This window comes from Rhopalosiphum maidis, chromosome 1 (genome assembly GCF_003676215.2).
Source record: "Rhopalosiphum maidis isolate BTI-1 chromosome 1, ASM367621v3, whole genome shotgun sequence".
Classification (NCBI taxonomy): domain Eukaryota; kingdom Metazoa; phylum Arthropoda; class Insecta; order Hemiptera; family Aphididae; genus Rhopalosiphum; species Rhopalosiphum maidis.
The window spans coordinates 93,132,640-93,146,895 of NC_040877.1; positions in this window are offsets into that span (position 1 = coordinate 93,132,640).

The window sequence follows — 14,256 nt, forward strand, 5'->3', positions numbered from 1 at the left end:
TAAAATTAGATTTTTAGGTGAAAAACGGCAATAAATGAACACAGGCCGTGGCCTGCCGTAGTATTAAATAAAAATATCGACTATTTGGTGTTTTTTTGCGCGTAAACCGTTTTAGGGACCCGTCTGACAATGCGTGTAATGTTTCAGAGTCGAAAATTAAATCCTCCACCACGAAAACTTGCAAACCATTATTTTTCAAAAAAGTGGTTTTTACCGTACTTAGGTGGTTTAAATTTGGATTTTCTGCAATTTTCTGATATAGGAGGAAGGTCCGACGGTCCCTTGTACAGGTTCCAAGTTTTTAGAGTCATCGCGTGTACGCTTCCGCCTTAAAAATACGTAAAATTAGATTTTTAGGTGAAAAACGGCAATAAATGAACACAGGCCGTGGCCTGCCGTAGTATTAAATAAAAATATCGACTATTTGGTGTTTTTTTGCGCGTAAACCGTTTTAGGGACCCGTCTGACAATGCGTGTAATGTTTCAGAGTCGAAAATAAATCCTCACCACGAAAACTTGCAAACCATTATTTTTCAAAAAAGTGGTTTTTACCGTACTTAGGTGGTTTAAACTTGGATTTTCTGCAATTTTCTGATATAGGAGGAAGGTCCGACGGTCCCTTGTACAGGTTCCAAGTTTTTAGAGTCATCGCGTGTACGCTTCCGCCTTAAAAATACGTAAAATTAGATTTTTAGATGAAAAACGGCAATAAATGAACACAGGCCGTGGCCTGCCGTAGTATTAAATAAAAATATCGACTATTTGGTGTTTTTTTGCGCGTAAACCGTTTTAGGGACCCGTCTGACAATGCGTGTAATGTTTCAGAGTCGAAAATAAATCCTCACCACGAAAACTTGCAAACCATTATTTTTCAAAAAAGTGGTTTTTACCGTACTTAGGTGGTTTAAATTTGGATTTTCTGCAATTTTCTGATATAGGAGGAAGGTCCGACGGTCCCTTGTACAGTTCCAAGTTTTTAGAGTCATCGCGTGTACGCTTCCGCCTTAAAAATACGTAAAATTAGATTTTTAGGTGAAAAACGGCAATAAATGAACACAGGCCGTGGCCTGCCGTAGTATTAAATAAAAATATCGACTATTTGGTGTTTTTTTGCGCGTAAACCGTTTTAGGGACCCGTCTGACAATGCGTGTAATGTTTCAGAGTCGAAAATTAAATCCTCCACCACGAAAACTTGCAAACCATTATTTTTCAAAAAAGTGGTTTTTACCGTACTTAGGTGGTTTAAATTTGGATTTTCTGCAATTTTCTGATATAGGAGGAAGGTCCGACGGTCCCTTGTACAGGTTCCAAGTTTTTAGAGTCATCGCGTGTACGCTTCCGCCTTAAAAATACGTAAAATTAGATTTTTAGATGAAAAACGGCAATAAATGAACACAGGCCGTGGCCTGCCGTAGTATTAAATAAAAATATCGACTATTTGGTGTTTTTTTGCGCGTAAACCGTTTTAGGGACCCGTCTGACAATGCGTGTAATGTTTCAGAGTCGAAAATTAAATCCTCACCACGAAAACTTGCAAACCATTATTTTTCAAAAAAGTGGTTTTTACCGTACTTAGGTGGTTTAAATTTGGATTTTCTGCAATTTTCTGATATAGGAGGAAGGTCCGACGGTCCCTTGTACAGTTTCCAAGTTTTTAGAGTCATCGCGTGTACGCTTCCGCCTTAAAAATACGTAAAATTAGATTTTTAGATGAAAAACGGCAATAAATGAACACAGGCCGTGGCCTGCCGTAGTATTAAATAAAAATATCGACTATTTGGTGTTTTTTTGCGCGTAAACCGTTTTAGGGACCCGTCTGACAATGCGTGTAATGTTTCAGAGTCGAAAATTAAATCCTCCACCACGAAAACTTGCAAACCATTATTTTTCAAAAAAGTGGTTTTTACCGTACTTAGGTGGTTTAAACTTGGATTTTCTGCAATTTTCTGATATAGGAGGAAGGTCCGACGGTCCCTTGTACAGGTTCCAAGTTTTTAGAGTCATCGCGTGTACGCTTCCGCCTTAAAAATACGTAAAATTAGATTTTTAGGTGAAAAACGGCAATAAATGAACACAGGCCGTGGCCTGCCGTAGTATTAAATAAAAATATCGACTATTTGGTGTTTTTTTGCGCGTAAACCGTTTTAGGGACCCGTCTGACAATGCGTGTAATGTTTCAGAGTCGAAAATTAAATCCTTCACCACGAAAACTTGCAAACCATTATTTTTCAAAAAAGTGGTTTTTACCGTACTTAGGTGGTTTAAATTTGGATTTTCTGCAATTTTCTGATATAGGAGGAAGGTCCGACGGTCCCTTGTACAGGTTCCAAGTTTTTAGAGTCATCGCGTGTACGCTTCCGCCTTAAAAATACGTAAAATTAGATTTTTAGGTGAAAAACGGCAATAAATGAACACAGGCCGTGGCCTGCCGTAGTATTAAATAAAAATATCGACTATTTGGTGTTTTTTTGCGCGTAAACCGTTTTAGGGACCCGTCTGACAATGCGTGTAATGTTTCAGAGTCGAAAATAAATCCTTCACCACGAAAACTTGCAAACCATTATTTTTCAAAAAAGTGGTTTTTACCGTACTTAGGTGGTTTAAATTTGGATTTTCTGCAATTTTCTGATATAGGAGGAAGGTCCGACGGTCCCTTGTACAGGTTCCAAGTTTTTAGAGTCATCGCGTGTACGCTTCCGCCTTAAAAATACGTAAAATTAGATTTTTAGATGAAAAACGGCAATAAATGAACACAGGCCGTGGCCTGCCGTAGTATTAAATAAAAATATCGACTATTTGGTGTTTTTTTGCGCGTAAACCGTTTTAGGGACCCGTCTGACAATGCGTGTAATGTTTCAGAGTCGAAAATTAAATCCTCACCACGAAAACTTGCAAACCATTATTTTTCAAAAAAGTGGTTTTTACCGTACTTAGGTGGTTTAAATTTGGATTTTCTGCAATTTTCTGATATAGGAGGAAGGTCCGACGGTCCCTTGTACAGTTTCCAAGTTTTTAGAGTCATCGCGTGTACGCTTCCGCCTTAAAAATACGTAAAATTAGATTTTTAGGTGAAAAACGGCAATAAATGAACACAGGCCGTGGCCTGCCGTAGTATTAAATAAAAATATCGACTATTTGGTGTTTTTTTGCGCGTAAACCGTTTTAGGGACCCGTCTGACAATGCGTGTAATGTTTCAGAGTCGAAAATTAAATCCTCCACCACGAAAACTTGCAAACCATTATTTTTCAAAAAAGTGGTTTTTACCGTACTTAGGTGGTTTAAATTTGGATTTTCTGCAATTTTCTGATATAGGAGGAAGGTCCGACGGTCCCTTGTACAGGTTCCAAGTTTTTAGAGTCATCGCGTGTACGCTTCCGCCTTAAAAATACGTAAAATTAGATTTTTAGGTGAAAAACGGCAATAAATGAACACAGGCCGTGGCCTGCCGTAGTATTAAATAAAAATATCGACTATTTGGTGTTTTTTTGCGAGTAAACCGTTTTAGGGACCCGTCTGACAATGCGTGTAATGTTTCAGAGTCGAAAATAAATCCTAACCGCGAAAACTTGCAAACCATTATTTTTCAAAAAAGTGGTTTTTACCGTACTTAGGTGGTTTAAATTTGGATTTTCTGCAATTTTCTGATATAGGAGGAAGTCCGACGGTCCCTTGTACAGGTTCCAAGTTTTTAGAGTCATCGCGTGTACGCTTCCGCCTTAAAAATACGTAAAATTAGATTTTTAGGTGAAAAACGGCAATAAATGAACACAGGCCGTGGCCTGCCGTAGTATTAAATAAAAATATCGACTATTTGGTGTTTTTTTGCGAGTAAACCGTTTTAGGGACCCGTCTGACTAATGCGTGTAAGTTTCAGAGTCGAAAATAAATCCTTAACCACGAAAACTTGCAAACCATTATTTTTCAAAAAAGTGGTTTTTACCGTACTTAGGTGGTTTTAAATTTGGATTTTCTGCAATTTTCTGATATAGGAGGAAGGTCCGACGGTCCCTTGTACAGGTTCCAAGTTTTTAGAGTCATCGCGTGTACGCTTCCGCCTTAAAAATACGTAAAATTAGATTTTTAGGTGAAAAACGGCAATAAATGAACACAGGCCGTGGCCTGCCGTAGTATTAAATAAAAATATCGACTATTTGGTGTTTTTTTGCGCGTAAACCGTTTTAGGGACCCGTCTGACAATGCGTGTAATGTTTCAGAGTCGAAAATTAAATCCTCCACCACGAAAACTTGCAAACCATTATTTTTCAAAAAAGTGGTTTTTACCGTACTTAGGTGGTTTAAATTGGATTTTCTGCAATTTTCTGATATAGGAGGAAGGTCCGACGGTCCCTTGTACAGGTTCCAAGTTTTTAGAGTCATCGCGTGTACGCTTCCGCCTTAAAAATACGTAAAATTAGATTTTTAGATGAAAAAACGGCAATAAATGAACACAGGCCGTGGCCTGCCGTAGTATTAAATAAAAATATCGACTATTTGGTGTTTTTTTGCGCGTAAACCGTTTTAGGGACCCGTCTGACAATGCGTGTAATGTTTCAGAGTCGAAAATTAAATCCTCCACCACGAAAACTTGCAAACCATTATTTTTCAAAAAAGTGGTTTTTACCGTACTTAGGTGGTTTTAAATTTGGATTTTCTGCAATTTTCTGATATAGGAGGAAGGTCCGACGGTCCCTTGTACAGTTTCCAAGTTTTTAGAGTCATCGCGTGTACGCTTCCGCCTTAAAAATACGTAAAATTAGATTTTTAGATGAAAAACGGCAATAAATGAACACAGGCCGTGGCCTGCCGTAGTATTAAATAAAAATATCGACTATTTGGTGTTTTTTTGCGCGTAAACCGTTTTAGGGACCCGTCTGACAATGCGTGTAATGTTTCAGAGTCGAAAATAAATCCTTCACCACGAAAACTTGCAAACCATTATTTTTCAAAAAGTGGTTTTTACCGTACTTAGGTGGTTTTAAATTTGGATTTTCTGCAATTTTCTGATATAGGAGGAAAGTCCGACGGTCCCTTGTACAGGTTCCAAGTTTTTAGAGTCATCGCGTGTACGCTTCCGCCTTAAAAATACGTAAAATTAGATTTTTAGATGAAAAACGGCAATAAATGAACACAGGCCGTGGCCTGCCGTAGTATTAAATAAAAATATCGACTATTTGGTGTTTTTTTGCGCGTAAACCGTTTTAGGGACCCGTCTGACAATGCGTGTAATGTTTCAGAGTCGAAAATTAAATCCTCCACCACGAAAACTTGCAAACCATTATTTTTCAAAAAAGTGGTTTTTACCGTACTTAGGTGGTTTAAACTTTGGATTTTCTGCAATTTTCTGATATAGGAGGAAGGTCCGACGGTCCCTTGTACAGGTTCCAAGTTTTTAGAGTCATCGCGTGTACGCTTCCGCCTTAAAAATACGTAAAATTAGATTTTTAGATGAAAAACGGCAATAAATGAACACAGGCCGTGGCCTGCCGTAGTATTAAATAAAAATATCGACTATTTGGTGTTTTTTTGCGCGTAAACCGTTTTAGGGACCCGTCTGACAATGCGTGTAATGTTTCAGAGTCGAAAATAAATCCTCACCACGAAAACTTGCAAACCATTATTTTTCAAAAAAGTGGTTTTTACCGTACTTAGGTGGTTTAAATTTGGATTTTCTGCAATTTTCTGATATAGGAGGAAGGTCCGACGGTCCCTTGTACAGGTTCCAAGTTTTTAGAGTCATCGCGTGTACGCTTCCGCCTTAAAAATACGTAAAATTAGATTTTTAGATGAAAAACGGCAATAAATGAACACAGGCCGTGGCCTGCCGTAGTATTAAATAAAAATATCGACTATTTGGTGTTTTTTTGCGCGTAAACCGTTTTAGGGACCCGTCTGACAATGCGTGTAATGTTTCAGAGTCGAAAATTAAATCCTCCACCACGAAAACTTGCAAACCATTATTTTTCAAAAAAGTGGTTTTTACCGTACTTAGGTGGTTTAAATTTGGATTTTCTGCAATTTTCTGATATAGGAGGAAGGTCCGACGGTCCCTTGTACAGTTTCCAAGTTTTTAGAGTCATCGCGTGTACGCTTCCGCCTTAAAAATACGTAAAATTAGATTTTTAGATGAAAAACGGCAATAAATGAACACAGGCCGTGGCCTGCCGTAGTATTAAATAAAAATATCGACTATTTGGTGTTTTTTTGCGAGTAAACCGTTTTAGGGACCCGTCTGACTAATGCGTGTAATGTTTCAGAGTCGAAAAATAAATCCTAACCACGAAAACTTGCAAACCATTATTTTTCAAAAAAGTGGTTTTTACCGTACTTAGGTGGTTTAAATTTGGATTTTCTGCAATTTTCTGATATAGGAGGAAGGTCCGACGGTCCCTTGTACAGGTTCCAAGTTTTTAGAGTCATCGCGTGTACGCTTCCGCCTTAAAAATACGTAAAATTAGATTTTTAGATGAAAAACGGCAATAAATGAACACAGGCCGTGGCCTGCCGTAGTATTAAATAAAAATATCGACTATTTGGTGTTTTTTTGCGCGTAAACCGTTTTAGGGACCCGTCTGACAATGCGTGTAATGTTTCAGAGTCGAAAATTAAATCCTCCACCACGAAAACTTGCAAACCATTATTTTTCAAAAAAGTGGTTTTTACCGTACTTAGGTGGTTTAAACTTGGATTTTCTGCAATTTTCTGATATAGGAGGAAGGTCCGACGGTCCCTTGTACAGGTTCCAAGTTTTTAGAGTCATCGCGTGTACGCTTCCGCCTTAAAAATACGTAAAATTAGATTTTTAGGTGAAAAACGGCAATAAATGAACACAGGCCGTGGCCTGCCGTAGTATTAAATAAAAATATCGACTATTTGGTGTTTTTTTGCGAGTAAACCGTTTTAGGGACCCGTCTGATAATGCGTGTAAGTTTCAGAGTCGAAAATAAATCCTTAACCACGAAAACTTGCAAACCATATTTTTCAAAAAAGTGGTTTTTACCGTACTTAGGTGGTTTAAATTTGGATTTTCTGCAATTTTCTGATATAGGAGGAAGGTCCGACGGTCCCTTGTACAGGTTCCAAGTTTTTAGAGTCATCGCGTGTACGCTTCCGCCTTAAAAATACGTAAAATTAGATTTTTAGGTGAAAAACGGCAATAAATGAACACAGGCCGTGGCCTGCCGTAGTATTAAATAAAAATATCGACTATTTGGTGTTTTTTTGCGCGTAAACCGTTTTAGGGACCCGTCTGACAATGCGTGTAATGTTTCAGAGTCGAAAATTAAATCCTCACCACGAAAACTTGCAAACCATTATTTTTCAAAAAAGTGGTTTTTACCGTACTTAGGTGGTTTAAATTTGGATTTTCTGCAATTTTCTGATATAGGAGGAAGGTCCGACGGTCCCTTGTACAGGTTCCAAGTTTTTAGAGTCATCGCGTGTACGCTTCCGCCTTAAAAATACGTAAAATTAGATTTTTAGATGAAAAACGGCAATAAATGAACACAGGCCGTGGCCTGCCGTAGTATTAAATAAAAATATCGACTATTTGGTGTTTTTTTGCGCGGTAAACCGTTTTAGGGACCCGTCTGACAATGCGTGTAATGTTTCAGAGTCGAAAATTAAATCCTCCACCACGAAAACTTGCAAACCATTATTTTTCAAAAAAGTGGTTTTTACCGTACTTAGGTGGTTTAAATTTGGATTTTCTGCAATTTTCTGATATAGGAGGAAGGTCCGACGGTCCCTTGTACAGTTTCCAAGTTTTTAGAGTCATCGCGTGTACGCTTCCGCCTTAAAAATACGTAAAATTAGATTTTTAGATGAAAAACGGCAATAAATGAACACAGGCCGTGGCCTGCCGTAGTATTAAATAAAAATATCGACTATTTGGTGTTTTTTTGCGCGTAAACCGTTTTAGGGACCCGTCTGACAATGCGTGTAATGTTTCAGAGTCGAAAATTAAATCCTCACCACGAAAACTTGCAAACCATTATTTTTCAAAAAAGTGGTTTTTACCGTACTTAGGTGGTTTAAATTTGGATTTTCTGCAATTTTCTGATATAGGAGGAAGGTCCGACGGTCCCTTGTACAGGTTCCAAGTTTTTAGAGTCATCGCGTGTACGCTTCCGCCTTAAAAATACGTAAAATTAGATTTTTAGATGAAAAACGGCAATAAATGAACACAGGCCGTGGCCTGCCGTAGTATTAAATAAAAATATCGACTATTTGGTGTTTTTTTGCGCGTAAACCGTTTTAGGGACCCGTCTGACAATGCGTGTAATGTTTCAGAGTCGAAAATTAAATCCTCCACCACGAAAACTTGCAAACCATTATTTTTCAAAAAAGTGGTTTTTACCGTACTTAGGTGGTTTAAATTTGGATTTTCTGCAATTTTCTGATATAGGAGGAAGGTCCGACGGTCCCTTGTACAGGTTCCAAGTTTTTAGAGTCATCGCGTGTACGCTTCCGCCTTAAAAATACGTAAAATTAGATTTTTAGATGAAAAACGGCAATAAATGAACACAGGCCGTGGCCTGCCGTAGTATTAAATAAAAATATCGACTATTTGGTGTTTTTTTGCGCGTAAACCGTTTTAGGGACCCGTCTGACAATGCGTGTAATGTTTCAGAGTCGAAAATAAATCCTCACCACGAAAACTTGCAAACCATTATTTTTCAAAAAGTGGTTTTTACCGTACTTAGGTGGTTTTAAATTTGGATTTTCTGCAATTTTCTGATATAGGAGGAAGGTCCGACGGTCCCTTGTACAGGTTCCAAGTTTTTAGAGTCATCGCGTGTACGCTTCCGCCTTAAAAATACGTAAAATTAGATTTTTAGATGAAAAACGGCAATAAATGAACACAGGCCGTGGCCTGCCGTAGTATTAAATAAAAATATCGACTATTTGGTGTTTTTTTGCGCGTAAACCGTTTTAGGGACCCGTCTGACAATGCGTGTAATGTTTCAGAGTCGAAAATTAAATCCTCCACCACGAAAACTTGCAAACCATTATTTTTCAAAAAAGTGGTTTTTACCGTACTTAGGTGGTTTTAAACTTGGATTTTCTGCAATTTTCTGATATAGGAGGAAGGTCCGACGGTCCCTTGTACAGTTCCAAGTTTTTAGAGTCATCGCGTGTACGCTTCCGCCTTAAAAATACGTAAAATTAGATTTTTAGATGAAAAACGGCAATAAATGAACACAGGCCGTGGCCTGCCGTAGTATTAAATAAAAATATCGACTATTTGGTGTTTTTTTGCGAGTAAACCGTTTTAGGGACCCGTCTGATAATGCGTGTAAAGTTTCAGATTCGAAAATAAATCCTTAACCGCGAAAACTTGCAAACCATTATTTTTCAAAAAAGTGGTTTTTACCGTACTTAGGTGGTTTAAATTTGGATTTTCTGCAATTTTCTGATATAGGAGGAAGGTCCGACGGTCCCTTGTACAGTTTCCAAGTTTTTAGAGTCATCGCGTGTACGCTTCCGCCTTAAAAATACGTAAAATTAGATTTTTAGGTGAAAAACGGCAATAAATGAACACAGGCCGTGGCCTGCCGTAGTATTAAATAAAAATATCGACTATTTGGTGTTTTTTTGCGCGTAAACCGTTTTAGGGACCCGTCTGACAATGCGTGTAATGTTTCAGAGTCGAAAATTAAATCCTCCACCACGAAAACTTGCAAACCATTATTTTTCAAAAAAGTGGTTTTTACCGTACTTAGGTGGTTTAAATTTGGATTTTCTGCAATTTTCTGATATAGGAGGAAGGTCCGACGGTCCCTTGTACAGGTTCCAAGTTTTTAGAGTCATCGCGTGTACGCTTCCGCCTTAAAAATACGTAAAATTAGATTTTTAGGTGAAAAACGGCAATAAATGAACACAGGCCGTGGCCTGCCGTAGTATTAAATAAAAATATCGACTATTTGGTGTTTTTTTGCGAGTAAACCGTTTTAGGGACCCGTCTGAAAATGCGTGTAATGTTTCAGAGTCGAAAATAAATCCTCACCACGAAAACTTGCAAACCATTATTTTTCAAAAAAGTGGTTTTTACCGTACTTAGGTGGTTTAAATTTGGATTTTCTGCAATTTTCTGATATAGGAGGAAGGTCCGACGGTCCCTTGTACAGTTTCCAAGTTTTTAGAGTCATCGCGTGTACGCTTCCGCCTTAAAAATACGTAAAATTAGATTTTTAGATGAAAAACGGCAATAAATGAACACAGGCCGTGGCCTGCCGTAGTATTAAATAAAAATATCGACTATTTGGTGTTTTTTTGCGCGTAAACCGTTTTAGGGACCCGTCTGACAATGCGTGTAATGTTTCAGAGTCGAAAATTAAATCCTCCACCACGAAAACTTGCAAACCATTATTTTTCAAAAAAGTGGTTTTTACCGTACTTAGGTGGTTTAAATTTGGATTTTCTGCAATTTTCTGATATAGGAGGAAGGTCCGACGGTCCCTTGTACAGTTTCCAAGTTTTTAGAGTCATCGCGTGTACGCTTCCGCCTTAAAAATACGTAAAATTAGATTTTTAGGTGAAAAACGGCAATAAATGAACACAGGCCGTGGCCTGCCGTAGTATTAAATAAAAATATCGACTATTTGGTGTTTTTTTGCGCGTAAACCGTTTTAGGGACCCGTCTGATAATGCGTGTAATGTTTCAGAGTCGAAAATAAATCCTCACCACGAAAACTTGCAAACCATTATTTTTCAAAAAAGTGGTTTTTACCGTACTTAGGTGGTTTTAAATTGGATTTTCTGCAATTTTCTGATATAGGAGGAAGGTCCGACGGTCCCTTGTACAGGTTCCAAGTTTTTAGAGTCATCGCGTGTACGCTTCCGCCTTAAAAATACGTAAAATTAGATTTTTAGGTGAAAAACGGCAATAAATGAACACAGGCCGTGGCCTGCCGTAGTATTAAATAAAAATATCGACTATTTGGTGTTTTTTTGCGCGTAAACCGTTTTAGGGACCCGTCTGACTAATGCGTGTAATGTTTCAGAGTCGAAATTAAATCCTCAACCACGAAAACTTGCAAACCATTATTTTTCAAAAAAGTGGTTTTTACCGTACTTAGGTGGTTTAAATTTGGATTTTCTGCAATTTTCTGATATAGGAGGAAGGTCCGACGGTCCCTTGTACAGTTTCCAAGTTTTTAGAGTCATCGCGTGTACGCTTCCGCCTTAAAAATACGTAAAATTAGATTTTTAGATGAAAAACGGCAATAAATGAACACAGGCCGTGGCCTGCCGTAGTATTAAATAAAAATATCGACTATTTGGTGTTTTTTTGCGCGTAAACCGTTTTAGGGACCCGTCTGACTAATGCGTGTAATGTTTCAGAGTCGAAAATAAATCCTCCACCACGAAAACTTGCAAACCATTATTTTTCAAAAAAGTGGTTTTTACCGTACTTAGGTGGTTTAAATTTGGATTTTCTGCAATTTTCTGATATAGGAGGAAGGTCCGACGGTCCCTTGTACAGTTTCCAAGTTTTTAGAGTCATCGCGTGTACGCTTCCGCCTTAAAAATACGTAAAATTAGATTTTTAGATGAAAAACGGCAATAAATGAACACAGGCCGTGGCCTGCCGTAGTATTAAATAAAAATATCGACTATTTGGTGTTTTTTTGCGCGTAAACCGTTTTAGGGACCCGTCTGACAATGCGTGTAATGTTTCAGAGTCGAAAATTAAATCCTCCACCACGAAAACTTGCAAACCATTATTTTTCAAAAAAGTGGTTTTTACCGTACTTAGGTGGTTTAAATTTGGATTTTCTGCAATTTTCTGATATAGGAGGAAGGTCCGACGGTCCCTTGTACAGGTTCCAAGTTTTTAGAGTCATCGCGTGTACGCTTCCGCCTTAAAAATACGTAAAATTAGATTTTTAGGTGAAAAACGGCAATAAATGAACACAGGCCGTGGCCTGCCGTAGTATTAAATAAAAATATCGACTATTTGGTGTTTTTTTGCGAGTAAACCGTTTTAGGGACCCTTCTGATAATGCGTGTAATGTTTCAGAGTCGAAAATTAAATCCTCCACCACGAAAACTTGCAAACCATTATTTTTCAAAAAAGTGGTTTTTACCGTACTTAGGTGGTTTAAACTTGGATTTTCTGCAATTTTCTGATATAGGAGGAAGGTCCGACGGTCCCTTGTACAGGTTCCAAGTTTTTAGAGTCATCGCGTGTACGCTTCCGCCTTAAAAATACGTAAAATTAGATTTTTAGGTGAAAAACGGCAATAAATGAACACAGGCCGTGGCCTGCCGTAGTATTAAATAAAAATATCGACTATTTGGTGTTTTTTGCGAGTAAACCGTTTTAGGGACCCTTCTGATAATGCGTGTAAAGTTTCAGATTCGAAAAATAAATCCTTAACCGCGAAAACTTGCAAAAATAATTTTTCAAAAAGTGGTTTTTGACCGTACTTAGGTGGTTTAAATTTGGATTTTCTGCAATTTTCTGATATAGGAGGAAGGTCCGACGGTCCCTTGTACAGTTTCCAAGTTTTTAGAGTCATCGCGTGTACGCTTCCGCCTTAAAAATACGTAAAATTAGATTTTTAGATGAAAAACGGCAATAAATGAACACAGGCCGTGGCCTGCCGTAGTATTAAATAAAAATATCGACTATTTGGTGTTTTTTGCGCGTAAACCGTTTTAGGGACCCGTCTGACAATGCGTGTAATGTTTCAGAGTCGAAAATAAATCCTCCACCACGAAAACTTGCAAACCATTATTTTTCAAAAAAGTGGTTTTTACCGTACTTAGGTGGTTTAAACTTGGATTTTCTGCAATTTTCTGATATAGGAGAAGGTACGACGGTCCCTTGTACAGTTCCAAGTTTTTAGAGTCATCGCGTGTACGCTTCCGCCTTAAAAATACGTAAAATTAGATTTTTAGATGAAAAACGGCAATAAATGAACACAGGCCGTGGCCTGCCGTAGTATTAAATAAAAATATCGACTATTTGGTGTTTTTTTGCGAGTAAACCGTTTTAGGGACCCTTCTGATAATGCGTGTAATGTTTCAGAGTCGAAAATAAATCCTCACCACGAAAACTTGCAAACCATTATTTTCAAAAAGTGGTTTTACCGTACTTAGGTGGTTTAAACTTGGATTTTCTGCAATTTTCTGATATAGGAGGAAGGTCCGACGGTCCCTTGTACAGTTTCCAAGTTTTTAGAGTCATCGCGTGTACGCTTCCGCCTTAAAAATACGTAAAATTAGATTTTTAGGTGAAAAACGGCAAATAAATGAACACAGGCCGTGGCCTGCCGTAGTATAAATAAAAATATCGACTATTTGGTGTTTTTTTGCGCGTAAACCGTTTTAGGGACCTTCTGATAATGCGTGTAAAGTTTCAGATTCGAAAAATAAATCCTTAACCGCGAAAACTTGCAAAATATAATTTTTCAAAAAAGTGGTTTTTTGACGTACATTAGGTGGTTTTTAACACTTGGATTTTCTGCAATTTTCTGATATAGGAGGAAGGTACGACGTGATCCTTGTACAGTTCCAAGTTTTTTAGAGTCATCGCGTGTACGCTCCGCCTTAAAATAATGGTAAAATTAGATTTTTTTTAGATGACAAAACGGCAATAATGAACACAGGCCGTGGCCCTCCTGCCGTAGTATTAAATAAAATATCGACTATTTGGTGTTTTTTTTTGCGAGTTTAAACCGTTTTAGGGACCCCGTCTGACTAATGCGGTAATGTTCTCAGAGTCGATAAATAAATCCTCAACCACGAAAACCTTGCAAACCATTTATTTTTCAAAAGTGGCTTTTTTTACCGTACTTAGGTTGGTTTTATAATTTGATTTTCGGAAATTTTTTGATTATAGGAGGAAGGTCCGACCGTACCCTTGTACAAGGTCCAAGTTTTTTAGACGTCATCGCGTTGTACGCTTCACGCCTTAAACAATACATTAAAATTAGATTTTTTAGGTGAAAACGGCAATAAATAGAACACAGGCAGTGGCTCTGCCGTAGTATTAATCAAATATGATATTTGGGTGTTTTGTGCGCGTAAACCGTTTTAGGGACCCGTCTGACAATGCGGTGTAAAGTTTCAGAGTCGAAAATTAAAAATCTAACCACGAAAACTTGCAAAATATTATTTTTCAAAAAAGTGGTTTTTACACGTACTTAGGTGGTTTAAATTTGGATTTCTGCAATTTTCTGATATAGGAGGAAGTTCCGACGGTCCCTTGTACAGTTTCCAAGTTTTTAGAGTCATCGCGTGTACG